At 38.9% G+C, this 22286-nt stretch overlaps 1 pseudogene across 1 annotated transcript; it reads left to right on the top strand.

Moving 5' to 3' along the window:
* Positions 1-21143: 21143 nt before the first annotated feature.
* Positions 21144-21808, top strand: LOC108291455 (annotated as a pseudogene). Its single transcript, XR_005197305.1, has one exon. The product of XR_005197305.1 is annotated as a 40S ribosomal protein S5-like (transcript).
* Positions 21809-22286: the final 478 nt, after the last annotated feature.

Below are 22286 nucleotides of genomic sequence, written 5' to 3'. Positions count from 1 at the left end.
CTGACTTCTTATCTATAAAACTGACAGATAATACTTGAAATTTGCTTTAAGCTGCTAAGTGTGCAGTCACTGGTTACAACAGCAATAGAAAATAAACACACATCTAGATCATTGTTATCATTCAATAATAATAATTCCTGGCACCCTCTATGCCATTAATTTATGGGCCACTTAAACTAACTAATTAGTAGGCAAACTACTTAGAGCACTGAGATTGTCTTCCTTTACTGCTAAAATAATTGATGCTTCTCTTTTAGACTTTCGGCACATAAGAAGGTGACCAAATGACAACACGCAAAGCATAGGCAAAGGTATTTTAAAAGGTTTTGTGCAAATTGCAAATCGCTCTTCTGGGTAAAATACTACCTTTGACAAGGACTCAACTAAGCAACCAAGGATGGCTACAGAGACTTTTCAAAACCTCTTTTACCCATACAACCTTAATGGTATAGCATGTGATAAATCTCAGTTCTCAAAGGACCAAGACTCCAGTGACAATCTTTTATTCTTGACATTGTCCATGGAAGTCATAGTATTAGTTACAACAAATTAGCTGCAAGTCTGCAGACCAAGTGTTGATTTTTATTTCCCCCTGGGGTTGACTTGTGGCTTTCTCAGACACTCTTCTTCTGACTGCCTTGGCTTAGCAAGTTAACATACCATAAATATTTAAATTTAATTGTACTTTTGTGCTTTTGTTATTCACAAAAAAGTCATTTAGCCCTAAAGAAATACACTAAACTCTTGATTTCACTATGTAACCACTAAAGCTGCAGCATAATAATTATGTGCGCCTTTCACTAGCAAGGGTCAGCAACACAATTTATCACCAACCTGCTATTTAATTTATCATAATAACACTTCGTTCTGCAAATATTGATTTACTGCTGACCATATCTCAGGAACCATTGAGAGGCTGCACAGAAATAAAGATGAAAGAGCTAGAATCTAGAGTTAGAGATAGGCAGGCAAAAAGTGCAATGAGTGCTCCAGGGAATGGCAGAGTGCCGTCCTCTGTAGAGAAACATTGAAGGGGATGCAGCAGAGGTGGCCAAGGAGGACCAGCAAAGGTCTCCTGGAAAAGGGAACACATTCCTTCTCTAGGAGAATTATTTGGAGATCTTGGAAAACCTTCCATGAGAAAAAGCAATATTCTCCGTTGGAGAGAATATTGAAAGAAAATACTAGGATGTTTAGACCAAAAAGGGACTGAGGTAGATCTCAATCGATGAACGTTTTATTTTGTTTAGGTTGAGGATGCACCCTGGAAAAACACGTATCACAGGAACATCTGTGACCTGTGCTATTTCCAGAGGGTTTTGAGAACTTCAATATTTAATGGTGAAAGAGCAAACAGAAGGGGAAGGGGGAAAGAAAAAAACAGGAGATGGACAAGTAATGAGGCAAGTGGCCTGCATTCTTGAGAGGCTTTGATTAGCACCCAGTGAATCTGCATTTTACAGTGGAAAAGGCAGTAGAGGAAAAGTCAATCATGCATTCATCCCATACTCTGTAAATCTACATTTAATACAGGATAAATATGTGGAAAGAAGGAATAGAAGAAAAAGTCAGTCCCACATTTGTCTTGGAACGGGTGCAGGAATTATTTCTAGTCTTGTCCTTGTCCCATATCTGGAAAGATAAGCCAGTAATTGACACTGTTAAGAAGAGATTCAGCAGAGTTTGGTTTTAGGGCTATTTTATATTGGGGATATGTATTCTGAAAGATTTAGGGACTCACAAGGAATTTCTTTGTGAGCATTTGTGAGTGAGGCCATCTGAGGAGATGCATGACCTTCTATCATTGTGGGAACCCGGCTTATAGATGAAGCTATAACGCAGGGCTGTGAAATTACAGCTATCAGTTTGGGAACAAAAGACAGGGAATTTGTGCATGGCTCAACTTCCAAGCTTCGCTTTTCCCTTTGGCATAGTGACTTTACGTCTCATGATTATATTATCTTTCACAGAGGTAAATGCGTATCATGGCATGACATTCAATACTGCTAAGGAATACTAGAGCAGAGCACAGTGTAGGTACAGCTACTATCTGAAGCCATTTGCTGCATTTACCCTCTACCTCAAAGGAGCAGGATCTGCATTCTTCCTCTGAGTCTGAATCACAAGAAGAATCTGAATCTGAGGATCACATGGTTGAACGCCTAGCATTGATTTCCCCTCATCTTGCCTCTAGCTTGTGCTATCATTCCATTGTTGGTTTGATTTTGGCTTTAGAGATTTCCCTGGACATGGGGTTAACTGTTCTCCATCTAAGTGGTACACTTCAAAAGGTGTCCTCCCAAGAGTCCTTTCCTCTGGTTATTCATTCGAACAGAACTCCAGAGTCCTCTATGAACAGACTTTGCAGATGGAGTTAAGGTACTCATCGGTGGACCTTAAACTAGAATATCCTGGAGTATGCGCATAGTACAGTGTCATCACATGAGCCCTTAAAAGTCAATAAGGTCCTAGAGAGATGTGTGGAAGAGGGAGGCAGAGTAAGGATGAGGTAGAGAGATTCTGAGCATGAGCAGGACTTGACTCATCATTGCTGGCTTCAAAGGGAGCCAGAAACCAGGAAATGGTGAGAACCCCAGGAAGCTAAGAACAGCTTGTCAATAAAGAGAGAGCTCCATTCTACAACTGCCTTCTCCCAAACCACCTGGATGATTTTGGAAACAATTCTCTTCTCAAGCTCCCAGAGAGGAAGACAACCCTGCCTCCAATTTTATTTTATTTTTGTGACTCCAAGGAAAGAACCAGCTGAGCCATACTATGCTAGGAGGTCTAATCCACAGACACCATGAGCTCATAAATGGGTGTTGTTTTACGGCACTAAATTCATATTGACTTGTTACGTTGACATAGAAAAAGAAAATCCCATCTCTCAGGAATCCCTGGCAACATAAAGTAAAAGTGCTTTCAAAAAGCAGCTGAACACCAAGGGAAAACACCATGCAAACCCAATGTTTTGATGTTTAACCTGTTTTTGTACCATGAGGAATGTCATAAGAATTAAACCTTACTGAACACTATACCAGATGTGTGCCTACACTGTTCCATCGCAACTCTACTAAAATAATGTCAGCCTTACCACTTAACCCGTTCTGAGACAGTATTCTATCATTAGCAATATCATATTGACAGGTATGGATGGATTGCATCCCCTGTGCAACAAGAAAGAGGATGCAAATCATATAAGTAAACCATCAAGGTCATGACCATGGGGCTTTCCCTCACCTTTACAGAAGGTCAATTTAAAAGACACCCAAATAATAAATGGACATGAAACTTTAGTTAAGCAAGATGAATAAACTGTAGAGATCTGCTATACCACATTGTACCTAGAGCCAACAACATTGTATTGCACACGTAGAAATTTGTTAGGTTAACTCTCTTTGGTTAAAAAATGTTAGGTTACCTGGGCATTGTAATTCAAGCCCATAAGCTCAGCAGTTTGCAAGGCCGAGGCAGGATGATCAGATAAACCTAGGAGTTCAAGAACAGCCTGGGCAATGTAGGGATACCTTGTCTCTACAAAAAATTAAAAATTGAAAACTAGCCAGGCTTCTGGTAAGTGTCTGTACTCCCAGCTACTCAGGAGATTGAGATGGGAGGATCGCTAGAGCTCGGAAGGTAAAGACTGCAGTCAGCTGTGACTGTGCCACTGCACTGTAGTCTGGGCAACAGAGCAAGATCCTGTCTCAAAAATAATTAGGTTAAAATATATGTTACATGAAAAGGTTATGCTATATTAAATTTATGTTATATTACTTTATGTTAAACATTTGCTTAGTTGGGATTTTTACTCCCAGACAGAAATGGAAACAATACCACTGACAGGGAAAATAGCATGAAACTGATGAAAAGCTCCAGATAATTTAAGATATTGTAAGCCAGCTAGTGGGGATGTTAGGGCTGAAAGTGCAGTTGGAGCAGCATTGGGAAGGTCCCTGGAGGACGGATAACAAGAAACTGAGGAATGTCTTTCAATTAATAAGATTAGTCAAACCCATAGTTTAAAATAATTGTTTGGTGTGATTTTCAAATGTAAGATGTGCTGTATGGGGCAGAATTGGCATTGAGGAGGCTGCTGTGTTACCTTGGAAATTAAATTAAAAGAAGACAACTGGATTAATGGACATGAGATTAAAACAGAAAAAAAAATCTCATATGTGAGAAAACTTGCATTAAAAGAAGAGACAGTAGTTAGGAACGTAAATTGAAAGAAATTTAAACTCACTCATCATTCTTTGAAAAAGGATTGGAAGTGACCTGGCCATTCCTAGTGACAGATTATGATTAGAATCTGGGCTGTCCTGACTTCAACTCCTTTCACTACAACCAGAAAGTCTGACTGAATTTGGTGGAAAAGGGAAGGCTCGGTGCAGAAAAAAAAAGAAAAATTAAAAAGGGTTGGTTACCCGTATACCACCTTCTTTACAATCAAGTAAATAATGGGAATTTTTATTGTGTTTGGTTTTGAATCTGTTAAAGGCATGTTGTATTTTAAGTTATCTGCATGGAGAAGGCACAGTTCTGAGATTTTTAAACATGCTGACCAACAAGGGAAATATGGTATCGATAGAGGCAGGAGGCGGTTCCCCAGTGACGGTCCCACCCTCAGCCTAGAACTGAGGCGCAAAGTGAGAAACTACACTCCTGTTTTCCTGCTTGAATGTTGCCTTTTGCAAAACCACCCATGGCCTGCCCCATCCCCCATCTTGTGCCATAAAAACTCCAGTCTCCACTGACAGAGAGCGAAGAAGAGGAGAAACAGCTGGATTTCAGAGACTACTTTAGTAGGACATCGGAGAGCAGCAGCTTGACTTTAGAGGGAAAGCTTCACTTTAGAGGGATCGCTTGATGGCGTAGCTTCCAAAGATTACCTTCCTGCTCTGTCTCCTTTCTCAGCTCCCCTTCCCACTGAAAACCACTTCCATCGGCAATAAAATCTCCTATCCTCCACACTAACCATCTCCAACATGTTCGTGTGACCTCGTTCCTCCTGGACGCCTAACAAGAACTCAGGTGCCATGAGTGTGGTTTAAAAGGCTGTCATATTGACCTTCCACTGTGCTGTTAACACTTAAGCCATCCATAGATGGCAAATCAAAAGCAGAACTGACTGTAACACTCCTTCTGGGGCTTCAGGGGTTGTGGGCAACCAGCAAGATGCTGCCACAGGGCCAGCACGGAGTTCATTCCTACTGGCACCCAAAAGCATGCCCAAAAGCCCCCCCCCAGCTTCTGTACCCACTCACCTGTGCACTCCCTCACTTGAGGGGTTGAGCGCAGCAGGCTCCAGTGAGTGGAGTTCGCCCTGCCAGTGCCCATACACTCCAGTTCCCACCGCGAAGGGGTCAGGGAAAATTTCTTGCTTCAGTATGGTACGTGTATGTGTGTGTGTGTGTGTGTGTGTGTGTGTGTGTGTGTGTGTGCGCCCGCGCGCCTGCGCATCTGTGTATGTCTGTGTCTGTGTGTGTAGAGACAGACTTAGGGGTTAGGTAATTCTACAGCTAAAATGAAGACAAGTCCAATTACCTACAGCAAAAAATAAATAAAACAAAACAAAACATTGTGTGTTTACAAGATTTTCTGTTGTATACTTCAGGGCTACAGGCTACTTTCCTTACAGATTACATTTTTTAAATTGCAGTTAAGTTAAAGATCTAGGAGAGCTCTTTCTTTCTCTTTCTTCCTTTCTTTCTTTTCTTTTCTTCCTTTCTTTCTTTTCTTTTCTTTTCTTTCTTTCTTTCTTTTTTTCTTTCTTTTGGTTTCTCTCTCTCTCTTTCTTTTTTTCTCTTTCTCTCTCTCCTTCCTTCCTGCCTGCTTGCCTGCCTGCCTGCCTGCCTTCCTGTCTTCCTTACTTCTTTCTTTTTGAGCATAGAAGAAAGAAAATGGTTACTAAAAAGTAAGCATATCTTATATAGTTTAAACTTTAAAAAGAAACTCAGCCTCCACCTCACCAGCCTCTCTAGAGGACTTCTTCCTTGTTCATTGTATTCTTGTGATACTGGAGAGAATTTATTTATTTATTTATTTTGAGACAGGGTCTTACTCTGTCACCGAGGCTGGCATAATCAGGGCTCACTGCAGCCGCTCAACTTCTTGGGCTCAATCAATCCTCTCGCCTCAGCCTCCCAAGCAGCTGGGACTATAGCTGCATGCCCCCATGCCAGGCTAATTTTTGCATTTTTTGCAGAGATGGGGTGTTACTATGTTGCTCAGGATGGTCTCTAACTCTGGGCTCAAATGATCCACTCACCTTGTTTTCCCAAATTGCTGAGATTACAGGTGTGAGTCATCATGTCCAGGCAAGAGAACATACTATATTCTTTAACCTCTTTTACCCTCCTCACTCCAAAGAGAATTCCTCAATACAAGATGCTACCGTCTCAAGATACAAGACTTTTTCCTTCCTAAGACATATTTACCAAATACCATAATTGCTTTAAAATTTGTAAACAAGGTTTGCTTAAATTTTTAGTTCGTTATTTCCAGTGTTTATACTTCTGTGCTTAAGGTCTAAGTAAGAGAACTCAGATTCTCCATTGCAAATTAAATGAGATTCAAAATGTTTATGGCATTTTTAAATAATTTAAAGATGTTTATATTTTCACATTCCAATTTGACTTTAAGTACCTTTACCTGAGAGTGATGAGTTAATTCAATTTTTTTTCAGACAATGTGTGCCATCTGACACATAGTCTCCTGTGTCTCTGCCTCTAATTTATTTATTGTGGCAAAAGCACCATGTATTAGTAATGTATTGCTTTTTTTTTTTTTTTTTTAAGAACCAGGGTCTCAAACTCCTGAGCTGAAGCAATCCTCCCACCTCAGCCTTCTAAGTAGCTGGGAATACAGGCATGTACCACCATGCCTAGCTTTTTCTTTTATTTTATTTCACAGAGATGCAGTCTCACTACGTTACCTAGACTGATCTTGAACTCCTCAACAATCCTCTTGCCTCAGCCTCCCAAAGTGCTAGTATTACAAGTGTGAGCCGCTGCACCCAGCCATCTATTGCTACATAACCTAATTATCCCCAAATTAGGCAGCTTAAAGTAACAGCATTAATTATCTCACGGTTTCTGTAGTTTAGGAATCCAGGCATAGCTTAATAGGGTATTCTGGTTCAGAATCTTTTAGAAGTATCAGCCAGCCCCATAGTCATGTCAAATCTCCACTGGAAATCTTTCAGGTTCACTTATGGAGTGATTGGGAGGATTCATTTGCTTGCAAGCTGGGGGACTGAGGGCCTCGAATGCTCACTGGTGTTAGCTGGACATCACCTTTATTCCTTGCCAGTTTGTCTAGTGCTACATGGCAGCTTGCTTCACCAAAATGACTAAGTGAGAGAGCAAGAAAGGATACAGTGGTGAGATAGAAGTCATGGCATTTGCTATTTTATAATCTAACCTCGGAATAGGTTAGATTACATTTCTATTCAGTAGAAGCCATTCTAGCCCACACTCAATAAACAAGGACATGAAGATCAGGAGGTAGGGATCTCTGAGGGTCCCTTCCAAAGTTGGCTATGACATCCAACTCTTGCAAGCAATCTGTAGTTCTACTAAGATTTGACTTGGGGAGGTTAGAGAGGAGTGGATGATCACAGAGAAGGCACATTAACAACTTCAAAACCTGCTTTATATCATGCAATATTCCCAGGTAACAAATCTGCATGTGTACTCCCTGAATCTAAAATAAAAGTTGAAAAGAAGACCTGCTCTAGACTATTTAGGAAAAAACCAAGTTCTTAGTTTACCCAAACCCCAAGAATTTCCTACCTTCATGTTTCTCAATGATTTATCTCTTCCCTTTCCATCATTTCTCAAGACCAGGATTGATCAGCAAGTTCTCCAAAATATTGTTTTCTTATACAGATAATTGGCTTTCCACAGCTACTGCCAAAATTTTACAGCTGAAAATTTACTTGGGGTTTGGAGTGAACCAGAAGATCTTCTCTTTCCCAGTCTCCACCCTTAGCAGGTGGTTTGACATTAAAGGATACATTATTTCTCTCTCTTACATCCATTTCTTGTCTTCTTAACACTGAATTGACAACATATGTATGTATATGTGTTCATACACACACACACACACACACACATACAGATTGAAGAATGAATTTTAAAAACTAGGTCAGCCCAATAGAAGATGGCAAATTTTAAAGACAAGGAAACTGAAATTGAGTTACTCCAAGTTAAAGGGTCAATGAGCCAATTAGAATAGTGTTATCCAACCTACTCCCAAGCACTCTTGTTTTAGGGAGGTATTTCAGGTGTCCTGAAAGCATTTCATACAAATACGTGAAAATGAAAGTTAAAGTAAGAATGAACTCACCATAAAATTGCTTCTAAATGACACATTTGTTAAAGAAACTGTATTGTTTTTTACTGATTGGCTTTGTTAACAAACAGTCATAATGTAAGCTAAATAATCAATGTATTGATCAAATATTGTATTTACTATTTTATATGTTGAGCAGCTGGTGAAGAACCAAGAGAGACACTCAACCTTGGAGTTACGTAGCTTTTCCTGAGTAGTAATGCTTCTGGTTCTTGAGTATAGTTATTCAAAACTATAGTAAATTGGAATGTTGAGCCCTGCTTGGGACGTTAGTTAAAGCAGGCATTACCCTGTGTCCCCATAGAGCAGTGGGCATTTAAGCCATGCCATAAACATCTTTTATAAGCCTTGCACGTGTATGTCTTACAGGTGTTAACACACAAAGTCTTTGGCTGAAAAAAGAAATCAGGGACTAAGAAATATCACCATTCTTATGCCCAGTGTTCTGCCTGGCAGAACATTGTCTCGAAGCCTGCCTTCAACAATTTTTTTGGTAGGGTAATAACTTCATTAAAATAAAATTCATAAATCCCACATTTCACCCCCTGAAATGTACAATCTCATGGTTTTGAGGATATTCACAGACTTGTGTAACCATCACTACAATCAACTTTAGAACATTATTATCGCCCAAAAAAAGGAACTGTGCCCTGTCCGTTGGTCATCCCTCCTAAAGTTCCTCCATCCATCTCCACAACCTTAGGCAACTACTAACCTATGTCTATATGGATTTGCCTATGCTAAACATTTCATGAATGAAATCATACAATATCTTTTCTTTTTTATGAGGGACTTTCTTCCTTTAGTATACTGCCATCAGGGTCTGTCCATAGTGCAGCTTGCATTCACTCCTTTTCATGGCCAAATAATATACCATTGTATGTATGTGGCACATTTTGTATATCCATTTATGAGTCAATGGACATCAGGACTGTTTGCAGCTTTCACAGAGCATTTTTATACAGTACAAATTTCTCCTTCTGATGTGAACCAGCTATGCCTGATGTTACTGCCATTGTTCCCACAAGCAGTCCCCAGGTAAACTCAGAAGAGTGTGAGGGATGAAGGGCTTGCAGGCCGCAGAGCGTGAGGTCAGATTTCCATTGGTCATCTCTTCAAACTGGTGCATGCGTTCTTACTAAACAAAGGTAACATCATGACCATGGGAAAAACTGAGCTCTTTGGATATAGGCGGTTAAAGCTGAATCCAACTCCAAGGGCAGAATACAGAGAATGTTGCGTACAGGAGTCAGAGTCTGGGTGAAAGAAAAATATTACAGAAGACGAAATCTAATAAAATCTACTACTATTTCATAGATATTGGTGGGCATTGGGCAAAAGTGGAATGATGATTTTAGCAAGAAGAATATGAACTAGAAGTCATAAAAAATGTGGTCAAGTTTTCCCCTCTTCTAGTTTAAAAAAATAAAAGTTAATTTATGAGATTTCTGTGACTCAAGGATAGAGGTATGAATGATGATTATGAAAAAAAAAAGTCCTTAGAAAGGCAACTCATTAAATAATACAAAAATTGTATTTTTTCTAAAAGGTGACCTTTTCTGCAGGGTTTTTAGTTTTTTAGCCTGCCAGTTCCCCAAATCTTTTCCTTGTATTTATTTTCTGTTGAAAATACCATCATTTGTCCAAATGCATCCACTGAAAATTACACATTTATTCTACATACAATGAATTAGTATTTGCTCTTATTTCATTTCATTCTACTTCATGAACTTCCCGCTATTTAGTAACTTCTAAAAAATCACTGGATGCTTTAATTTCTTTGTACATAAGTGCTTATGTACATAAAAATGTAATTCTACATAAATCCATGATGTATTACTTAATGCACCACTTTTAAATGAATGGACCCAAGCTATGCATCCAAGTGTTATTTGTGAATGTTGTGTTACTAGTATTTTTGAAAATCCGTAGGAGAAATTACTTCTAGTGTTCTGGATGACTGTAGTTAACAATAATATATAATATCACTTCAAATAGCTGGAACAAGAATATTGAACATTTCCAACACAAAGAAATGGTAAATGTTTGGGAAGCTGGATATGATTGGGAAGCCAATGATCTTGATCTGTTCACTATACATTATATGTATGGCAACATCATGATGGACCCCATGAATTTGCCAGTTAGAAAAATCAAATTAAAAAAAGATAACATATGACATACCAAAAACCATCCGTCTTCTTGCTTCAAGAATATCCGAATTTTAACAATGACAGTACTTCCCTGTTTACTGGTATTTGTTATGCCCAGTTCCTGTATCACATTTATAATCCTATCATCTATGTTGACCTTTACTAATGCACAGCACCTTTACATGTGTTGTGTTAGCTCATGAACAGGCATATAAGAAAACTGGGGCAGGAGGATTTGATTACTTGCTCCCTGACCCATGATCATGAGTCTCTGAGCTATACCTGAACTCACAGTCTTTGTCAAATTTTCCAACTCTCTATTAGCTCCTTACTGTGTCATGCTGCCATGTTGATAACTCACCATATTCACAGGGCTTGGCTTTAAATGCATTTGGTTGTTTCCCAGAATGAAAGACACTGTCAGAGACTAGAAAAACATCATTATTGAGGATTTTAAAAAAATCAGTTGCTATGTCTGAAAACACCTGCAATTGTATTATAATATATAGACAATATAATGCAACCAAATCATAGGGTATAGCTGGGCAGGGAAGTGGTGCTCTAGGAAGTACTTCATAACTTTCCATTACTCCATAACTCTGTGAGAGTTGGATTTGCATTTAATCCTCTTTCCATGTTTTTATTTTGAACAATGTCAAATCTACAGAAAAGTTGAAATAATAATACAATAAATACCTCTATACCCTTCATTAAGATTTGCTAATTATTATTTTACTATTTTCTCATATTTGCTTTTTCTATTATTTTTGCTTATGCACTCTCTAGTCGATATTATATATGTATCCACAAATACATATATAATACATATATAAATTGATATACAATATGTACATATAATACATACATATATAGTCACAACCTTCTGAATTACTTGAAAGTAATGACACTTTACTGTTACTTCAGCATGTATCTCCTAAGAACAGAGATATACTTCTATGAAACTATAATTACCACATCAAAGATATTTATGATTCATACAACAATATTATCTATTGTACTATCCCATATTAAAAAGTTCCCCTTGTCACAAAAATCTCTTTTGTCTGTATTTAAATTCAGGCATCCGTTAATGATCATGTTTGGCATTTATTTGCAATAGGCTTTTGCAAATCTAGAATTGCTCCTCTATGTCTTTGGTTCATTGTTTCATATAATTGAAATTTTTTAGAGTCCATGCTAGTTGTTTCATAAAATACTGTATTTGTATTAAATCCAGTATTTGTATTATTGCTTCCTCTTGATTACATTCAGGTGAAGTTCTTTGGTAAGAACATAACTTAGGTGGTCTAGAGTAAATTGCATCTGGGGGCAGATAATGTTCATTTCTGCATATGTTCTAAAGCATTCTCTTTCATTTAAGATATATTATAATATATATGTGCATGCACATGTGTATATATGTGTGTATACATATATGTGTATACGTGTATATATGTGTATCCATATGTCTACATAAATGTGTTCATTCATGTGTGTACATATATTTGTGTTTATACATATGTGTGTAACATGTGTGCATATATTTGGGTTTATACATGCGTGTATACATATTTGCATATGCACGTGTGCATGTGTGTATACATGTGTATATATATGTGTGTGTATACATACCTATGTGTGTATATGGCTAACATTGCAAACAGATGCTGGGGAATTTAGATTCTGATACAATTACTTTTAAAAATCTTTATGTCATCCATAAAAAAGAAAAGAAATACCAGAATAACTTTATTAAATAACACATTGACCCAGTCTGGGTTGAAAATTGACTGACTCTGAAACAGGTTTCAATATTTTCTAGTCGAAATCTACAAAGAGAAAAAAAGAGCATGGACGTAGTCGTGGTGATCTAAAGTACGCGCAACTTGTAGCTCAGTATTAGAAATCTCAAGATCTCTAGGTGACTCTTACTGTTCCAAATTGGTATGATTTACTTTAAGACCTAAATGTCACTTGGACACACCTCTAAGAAGTTCCCAAAACTCAAAATACAAGGCAGAACGGAACTATCCTTTTAGATCAACCTGAAATCCAGGCACCTTCTTTTGAAGACTGCTGTAAGGTTTTCATAACAAATAAATAAGGGCTAGCCCAGGACATGGCTGGAAAGATAGGTTCAATGCATGCCCCTCCGTTTTCAAATTCTTCAGCATCTATCCTGGGATAATTTACAATTGATAGCATTCCTGGAGAGTTTGCATGTTATGCTGAAAAGAGTGCAGGGGAAAAAGAGAAAAGGGACATTTGCATTTTCATCAGTCAAACATGGAAAATTCAGAGCTTGCTATCCTCATGTGAACAATGATATATTAATATATTTGATAACATGTTCACACACTCGTCAAAAACTCAAATATTGGACATGCAAAATCCTGCGGTTCATTCACAATGTTCAAATAGTGAAGGAAGACAGAATCAGAAAACCTAACTATGTAGCAGCTAAATAAAGTCTTTTTTGCCAACAATCTATATTGCAGCTTTATTACTAAAGCAGCTATATTACATTTAAATAATCACAAGGATAATTTCTATAGCTTGATGTTTCCGTTTCTGAGAGAAAAATAGAAGTGTTTCACATTGCATTTTGTCTAGACATGCCACTAAATGCACACTAAAAATGCCAAAATTCCTGCAACTTTAAACTTACAAAAAGATGTGTGATGTAATTTATTCCTTCTAAATACTTATCATTGTGTGTTTATTTTCACGACCAGTTCTTGACTCAGAGAGGTCACTGAGCATTCATTTAAGTCACACATTAAAATATCCTCTAGACTGAAGATAGCACTAGCTGAATTATTTTAAAAGAAAATACATTATTTCTAAAGCTCTTTTCTAGTGCCACAGGCTGCAGCATGCCATGTTTTAAGTCTTTTTTTTTCCTTTATGATTTCCTCCCAGTAAAAATGTAGAAAGGTTGACCATCACAGGCTCAACCATCCTTATTAAATCTTACCTATTCTTCAGACTATCATGTCTTCATTTTTCTGTGTTACTTGACTTTTCAATGTAACTGTGGGACTCGTATTTTTCATTCCTTGTTGGAGGTCACCTTCATTTAAGAATTGAATAGCCAAAGCAGTTTTCAGTATCTTTATATTTTCATAAAGAACACCCATTTTTTTTGAAGTCGCAAGATCAGAATAAATGTTTGATCTCTAAGCTGTAAGTCTTCATCTTATATCAACTATAACAGGGTGCTGATGGAGGATGGAGTTATCATTCCGAGACATAATCTTGTTCTAAGACAAAAGCCCACGTTTTGCTCTTAGGAAAATAAATTCTTTTTCCTTCTGTAAGCCTTTTAATCCCAACATTAATTAGTTTACACTTAAGAAGTGTTTCAATAGATTCATACTGATACTCTTTAAATTTCAGGCTCCACATGTGTCTTGCTAAGCCTTTTTCATCAAATAGTCTACTCCACTAACTGAAATAAAAAGTTTTCATTTGTGATTTCTAAGATTTAGACTTACAACATGGTTTTTGTTGTTCCCATGGCATTAATATGGAATGGTTTTACACAAAAGTAAAAAAATGGATTACTCTACCAACCATGTAAGATTGTTATAAGTCAAATAATATTTGTAAAGAAGCTATTGTGTACAAAACATTGTTCTCGTTCCACCTCCTTAAAGGTATAAATTGCACCCACCTTAGTGTTTTGTACAATGCTATGTAGCTAGAAGAAGCTCAATAATTATACGTTGTTGCATCAGCTGATTTTAAGAATTGATTAAACATCAACCCAGTAAATTACGCCTCAATTTTCAAATTGCACAAAATGAAATGCCAATCTGCCACCTCCTTTATCAATTGTGAGTCCCAGGTTCTTATGGAAGAACAGAATAGAGCATTTACACTATCTTTTGACAATTTCCATTAAAAAGAAGTCTTAAATAATTTCAAGCCAAAAATATATCATCTGTCTTCTTCCATATCCAGACCTCAAGTTACTCAATGATTCTTACAATGCTTGAGATGATTCCTGTTTCAGTCTTTTGCCTAGATAAACCCCGTACCCACCCACCATTTGCCCTTAGGCTACATTTTTCGTTTAATTAAAAACTAGTCAAGGGATGGGAAGGAACCTCATTTTTGTACCAAGAAATTCCTGGGCTAGTAGAGAAACTGTCAGGTTCTCCAGAGTGTGTGCAAATAAATTAATTCACTTTACCATTGTGGAAATAGCTGGGGATGCTTGTTTTTTCTCCAGCTGGAGAGAAGCTGGAATTTCAGCTCATTGAGTTGAGTATTGGATCTGAAAGCACAGCCCACTCTACCAGCGTTTGTGAACAAATAATTCGTCTACAGAAATGGCAGGTAATTGACTTGGTGCTGATGGGGTATCAAAGCAGCACTGCCAGAGTTCAGGTGTCTACTTAATTTTTCCCCAAGTGGAAACTGCATGAGTGACCAATTTCCTAGGTATCCGTCCTGGCATTTGGGGCCCTGCCGTTTATGTTAAGGACAGCTCCCACGATAGGAAACCTGATTGAGGAGAAGGGACAAATGGAAAGAAAAGAGTCTTATTAGTTATCACCCTTGTAAACAGAATGATGACTGCTTCCCTATACTCTTTCATTATTCTTTTAAATTAAGTGAGGGGATCTCACATTGCTTTTCATGGCCAGGCGCAGTGGCTCACATCTGTAATCCCAGCACTTTGGGAGGCCAAGACACGCAGATTACTTGAGGTCAGGAGTTCAAGACCAGCCTGGCCAACATGGTGAAACCCCACCTCTATTAAAAATACAACAATTAGCCAAGTATGGTGGTGCATGCCTGTCATTCCAGCTACTTGAGAGGCTGAGGTGGGAGGATCACTTGAACCTGGTAGACAGAGGTTGCAGTGAGCCGAGATTGTGCCACTGCACTCCAACCTGGACAAAAGAGTGAGACTGTGTCTCAAAATAATAATAATCAGTAAATAAATAGTTTTTCTTACCAAATGCATAATATGCTTCACAAACAAATGTAGCCTTATTAGTATTTTGATTTTTCTTTCTTTCTTTTTTTTTTTAGAGAAGGTCCTGCTCTGTTGTCCAAGGTGGAGTGCAGTGGCATGATCATAGCTCACTATAGCCTCAACCCCCCCAGGCTCAAGCAATCCTCCTGCCTCAGCCTCTCAAGTAGCTGGGACTGCAGGCACACACCACCGTATACAGCTAATTTTTGATTTTTTGTAGAAATGAGGTCTCGCTATGTTGCCCAGGCTGGTCTCAACCTACTGAGCTCAAGTTATCTTGCCACCTCTGCCTCCCAAACTGCTAAGATTACAGGCAAGAGCCACTTGCCTAACACTTAATAGCATTTTCATAGTAGATGTAGAAATATTTGGTCCATGGATCTGAGTCTAACTTTCAATTTTCTCCCTTAATAATAATGTGGCTTTAAGTTAATCACTTATTTCCTCTGAGCCTTAGCTTTTCAATTTGTAAAGTAGGCATAGCAATATCCATTATTATTATGTACTAGTGTCATAATAAAATGTATGTGTCTAAAATAAAGAAGAAAGAGTCTGGGCATGGTGGCTTATACCTGTAATCCAAGCACTTTGGGAGGCTGAGACGGACAGATCACCTGAGGTTAGGAGTTCAAGACCAGCCTGGGCAACATGGCAAAACCCCATCTCTACTAAAATTACAGTTATCTGGATGTGGTGGTGCATGCCTATAATCCCAGCTACTCAGGGAGCTGAGGCAGGAGACTCACTTGAACCAGGGAGGCGGAGGTTGCAGTGAGCTGAGATGGCAGCACTACACTCCAGCCTGGGTGACAGAGTGAGACTCCATGTCAAGAAATAAATAAAGAATAAAGAATTAACATTATAGTCAAGCAAAATCAACTAAAGAATGCCCCCATTTGAATTTTAACCTTAAAGGGTTGCCAGGGAAAAGATCTTCTTTTCACACTCTTGATTTTGTCAAAAGCCAACACAAACTATGCTTCCTTCAAACAACAACAACAAATAAAACTTTTTATTGGAATAAAATTTGACCATGGATATTTGCAGACAGATATATCTGTATATGTGCATTTAATTAAGAATATCTAGAGTCTAGAGTAGTTGTGGTCAATCTGTGGCCCTCCACCTGCTTTTTTGTAAATAAAGTTTTAATGGAACACAGCCAGGTCCATCTGTTTATGTAACATCTATAGCATGTTCATACTACAACAGCATAGTGGAGTAGTTGTGGCAGAAACTATATGTCTCACAAAGCCAAAAATACTTGCTATACAGCTCTTTCCAGAAAAAGTTTGACAATCCCTGATCCAGAGTTCAAACACGCCTTTCTTCTGGAGAAGTTTTCCTCTTGATGGAAATCATCTGAAACCTTCTGAGTTATGCAGAAGGGAAAATTGACCATAAAATCAAGCCAGATTATTATGATTGTTACTAATAATAGACCTCTCCCAGCTGGAAAAATTATAGAGACCAAAATGCCACGATGCAGATTCAGCCTAGAGCCTAGGTAACTGGACATCTTGAGAGAGAATCCTCAAGTAAAGGTCAGATAAAACCAGCCGGTGATGACACAAATGAAAACTTACAGCACAGGATTTCACATATAACTCTTTCCCATTTCTCCCTATCAAATGGGGCACATCCCAGAAAGAATTGCCCCAGCAAAAATTACTTTTCTCATCTTAAAAAACAAAATTAGATTTTTAACTTGTGTCCATTAGGTAATTAGAGTCCCTATGATGTGTCTCCTGTGTGTATGTGGGGTTTTCTCTTGAAGGAACATTAAACTATCCATGAAATACATTAACAGGGTCCATGCCACCAAAAATTGTAAAACCACTACTGATATTCATTTTTCTTACTAAATTTAGTTATGAGTGAGCTCCAAAATACTCAGTAATTTTATAATGCAAATTTTAGTTACAGGCAATTTTTTTTTGAGAGAGAGTCTCACTGTGTTGCTCAGGCTAGAATGCAGTGTCACCATCATGGCTCACTGCAACTTTGACCTCCCAGGATCAGGTGATACTCCCACCTCAGCCTCTCAAATACCTGGGACTACAGGCTTGTGCCACCATAATCAGCTATTTTTTTTTTATTAGATACAAGGTTGCACTGTGTTGCCCAGGCTGGTCTCAAATTCCTGGGCTCAAGCAATCCACCAACCTCAGCCTCCCAAAATGCTAGGATTACAGGTACAAGCCACTGCACCCAGTCCACAGGCCGTTTTCAAGAACTGTGTTACATTTTCCCTTTTATTTTTGTTTTTCCTTAACTTCATTGAGGGGCATAACAGCTATTTGAAAGAATACATTGAAACAGCACTAAGAGATTGCCTTTCATGTTTGTACAGAACTGCATTTCATTCTTAAGGATTCCCAAAAAATAAAGACATAGCAGCCATTAACCAGCAAGTCTTCCTCTGCACTCATTAGCAGAATTGTCATCTGGTTATCCTACTAGGCTTAGATTCCATTACATTCTATTATATATTCTATGTTTCAGATAAGCAACACATCTTAGGGCTTAGAGAATAGGGTATAAAATGCCTGTATCTTTGACCTTCAATGTAACCCTCTCCTGGAAACCTTTTTTCCCATAATCTAGTTACTGAGCTCATGCCTCATCTTGGAGACCTGATCAAACGTCTTCTCATCTCGATAGACTACTAATTTTCTGTAGTCAAAGCACAGAATGCTTTTCTCCAAGCTTCTATGAAATGCATGCTGTATTGTCCTTATGGTCCTATTGGACCATGACGTTCCTGAAAATAAGGTCGTCTTCTTCTCATTGTTGAGACACTTTTGTTTCAACTTAGGATAACAAGACTACAAGAATGAGAAAACTGGTAGTCCCTAATTCTTAGAATGTTAGGTTCAGTCAATCACAATGTGCTAGCTGTTCTTTTGGGAATGATGACCTCATGTTAAGGGAAGAGTCTTCCAACTCAGCTTCAGAGCCTTAATAATGAAGCCTGCAGCCTGGGGGCTTAAGGCTTTACTAAATCGGCATAATTTAGCTGAGCCCATGCTAGACAGCCTTTCTCTTATCTTGAACATTTTCATCTATCTTAACTCTAATCCCTGATGCAGAACTTACTGGAGAAACCACAGTCCAATTATTATGGCTCCTTCCTATACTGTTGATAGAAACAGGAGGCAGGGAAATTCTGGGCAGAAAAAGGCAGGTCCCCAGTGCGGGCCCACCCTCAAACCAAAAAGCCTGGAATGATAGCCCAAAGTGAGAACTTACATCCTTGTTTTCCCCCTTGAATTTTGCCTTTTCCAAAATCACCCATGGCCCACCCTACCTCCTCATCCTGTGCCCAGAAAAATCCCAGGCTCAGCCAGCAGGGAGGAGAAGCAGCTGGATGTCAGAGACTGCAGTTGGTCATTGGAGAGAAGTGGCTTGACTTCTGAGGGACAAATTGACTCCAGGGGAAGCTTACTTTTGCACTCCTTTCCTTTTCAGCTCCCCTTCCTACAGAGAACCACTTTCACTGGCAATATAATTCCCCGTATTTTCCATCTTCAATTCATTAGTGTAATCTCATTCCTACTAGACACTAGAGGAGAACCTGGGTACCATGAGTTTCAGTACAAAAGGCTGTCATACTGACCCTCCACTGAGCTGTGAACACTTAAGCCGTCTGCACGTGTCAAAGCTAAAAGAGTACTGTAACACTTCTTCTGGGGTTTTAGGAGTCACAAGCACTCTTTCCTAGAGGTTGCCATGGCGCCAGTATGGAGTTCGCTCTTGCTGGCACCTAAAACCACTTATGCCATCTACTGCACTCCCTCACCTGCACTCTCACAAGGGGTGGAGCAATGAGTGGAGTTTGCCCCTGCCAGCACTTATGCACTCCAGTTCCCACCCATGAAGGGGTCAGGGAAACATTCTGCCTCACTGGTAGCCTTAAATGACACTGGCACAGTTGAATTCCAGCCCAGGCTAGTCTTGAGCTCCAGGGCTCAAGTAATCTTCCTGCCTTGGCCTCCCAAAATGCTAGAATTACAGGTGTGAGCCACTGCGCCTGGCCCCAGACCAGCCTAGTTCTAAATATCACCTGCCAACCATTTCAGAATGGATCATAATTCTGCTCTGTCCTTCTTCTGGTGCAGCCTAAGCCATCATACCTACCAATCCTGAGTTCCATCATTCATGTTCAGGTATTAAAGAAGATAATAGTTATTTGAAAGAACACAGAGAAACAGCACGAGAGGTTGCCTTTCATATACTTACAAAACTACTTGCATTTCATTTATAAGGATCCCCCCCAAAAGACAGAGAAAGTATATTTTATTCAGCTACTTTAATTTTTTTCTCTAGCCTACATCTATAGGACTACAGTAAATACAGTAAAAACAGGTGGAATAAAATGTCTGTTACAGATTGTTTTTGCTCCACAGCACAGAATTATGTAATAGAATCCAAAAGCACAATATTTCTCATCTTAAGGAATGCAAATAATGAATTCTGGTAAGCTTTACATTCTTACTTCTAGTAAAAGAGTTCCTGCACAAATATGCTACACAAAAAGTTATATGAGCTTCCAATATGCAAAATAAATGCATTCAAACATGAAATTTGCATAATCTCCTGGTAGGATTTATCTTAACTGCATTGTCCACAAATGTTAAAAAATACTTGAGCAAACTAGTCCTGTATGAAATATATAATACTACTAAAACATAATGAGCCTTTATATGCAACATTTTCTACTCCTTAGCTTCACTCTGGAAACCTGGGATATACCTGAAAATAGATAATTACTGATTTCTTGAAAGCAATGAATTGATTGTAAAGGTTGTGTATTGTAAATCACACATATGTCTGGTTCCACATGCTTTGAGATAGTTATGGGGACTTAAGCAATTGGCTTTAATTACTACATCTCATTTTCTTTCTTTGTAATAAGAGCCTACAAGGACTAGTTGTGCTTCTGATGGAAATAAAGTGAGACGGAGAAGTGACAATAGCATTATAAGAGTTGAGAATGATTTCTTCACCCACGTGCTCTCTTTTAAACCTTTCAGAGTGGAGACTATTCCATTCTGCTATACAAAAGCAGCCATAGATGCGGTGTTCCAATAAAATTTTATTTACAAAACAGATGGTCAGTTGGATTTGGTCATGGATCATAATTTATCAACCCTTTTTTAAAGGAGGGAAAGTAAATTGTTCAGTCATACCTTAATTGGCTTGCTAAACAAGATTTTGAGCACATACTAGGTATTCTTATTCTAGTGTAGGGAACGTGTTCTTGTTCACTGGTTCACTTCACATGGTTAAGACTGTTGGTGGTAGATTTGTGTCTAGTCTGTGATTCACTTAACACACGTCATAACCACTTTTCTTTACCATTAAAATACTTCATCGATATCATCTCAATGCAGTGATTTTGCATCCCCTGGAGAACATAGGTCAGCTACTTTGCCTCAAGATGGGACAAAGTTTGAAGTGCAAGTTGAAATACAACTCCAGGTGGAACCGTGTCCACTCTAGCTCTCCACTCTCCTGTCCCTCGCTTGTTGTACTGCCCTTCTCCTGAGAGGTCTCTTTCAGAAAATCATGTCCATTGATGGTTTCCTGGATAAAGAAAATGTGGTACATATACACAATAGAAAACTACGCAGCCACTCTTCCTGTCTGTGCCAGGGTGGAGCATGGTCCATGCCAAGTGACAGAGATGCTCAGATTGTGCTCTCAGGATGACCAAGTGGGAGACAGCAGCACCAGTGGTGGCAGAGACCCCTGACATCAAGCTCTTTGAGAAGTGGAGCACCAGTGATGTGCAAATCAACGACACTTCCCCACAAGATTACATTGCAGTGAAGGAGAAGTATGCCAAGCACCTGCCTCACAGTGCAGGGTAGTATGCCACCAAACACTTCCACAAAGCTCAGTGCCCCATTGAGGAGTGCCTCACTAATTCCATGATGATTCACGGCCGCAATAACTGCAAGAAGCTCATGACTGTGTGCATCGTCAAACATGCCTTCGAGATCATCCAACTGCTCACAGGCGAGAACCCTCTGCAGGTCCTGGTGAACGCCATCATCAACAGTGGTCCACATGCATTGGGCAAACCTGGACTCTGAGATGACAGGCTGCGGACGTGTCCCCACTGCACCGTGTGAATCATGCCATCTGGCTGCTGTGCACAGGTGCTCTTGAGGCTTCCTTCTGGAGCATCAAGACCATTGCTGAATGTCTGGCAGATGAGCTCATCAATGTCACCAAGAGCTCCTCCCACTCCTATGCCATCAAGAAGGACGAGCTGGAGCATGTGGCCAAGTCCAACAGCTGATTTCCCTGGCTGCTGCCAAATAAACCTGTCTACCCTTTGGGGAAGCCCTACCCCTTTCCCCAAAATAAAACTACACAGCCATAAAAAATGAAATCAGGCCTTTAACCATAACATGAATGAAGCTGGAAGCCATTGTCCTAAGTCCCACTAAGGAACAGAAAACCAAATACTGTATGTTCTTACTTATAAGTGGGAGCTAAACAATGGACACACGTGGACATAAAAATGGAGATAATAAACACCAAAGACTCCAAAATGGAAGGGGGAGGGGCAGGAAGTTTGAAAAATTACCTATTGTGTACACTGTTCGCCATTTGGTAATGGGTATGCTAGAAGCTGAATCCCTACCAGTATGCAATATACTCATATAATAAGTAGATGTACCCCCTAAATCTAAAAAATAAATTATTATAATAAAATCTGGTTCATATGATTATTTTCAAAATTAAATTAATTCAAGTGAGGTGTTTAGCATTAT

This window comes from Cebus imitator, unplaced genomic scaffold (genome assembly GCF_001604975.1).
Source record: "Cebus imitator isolate Cc_AM_T3 unplaced genomic scaffold, Cebus_imitator-1.0 Scaffold455, whole genome shotgun sequence".
Classification (NCBI taxonomy): domain Eukaryota; kingdom Metazoa; phylum Chordata; class Mammalia; order Primates; family Cebidae; genus Cebus; species Cebus imitator.
Note: the sequence above shows the minus strand (reverse complement) of the source record. Positions and strands in the feature narration are given on the sequence as shown.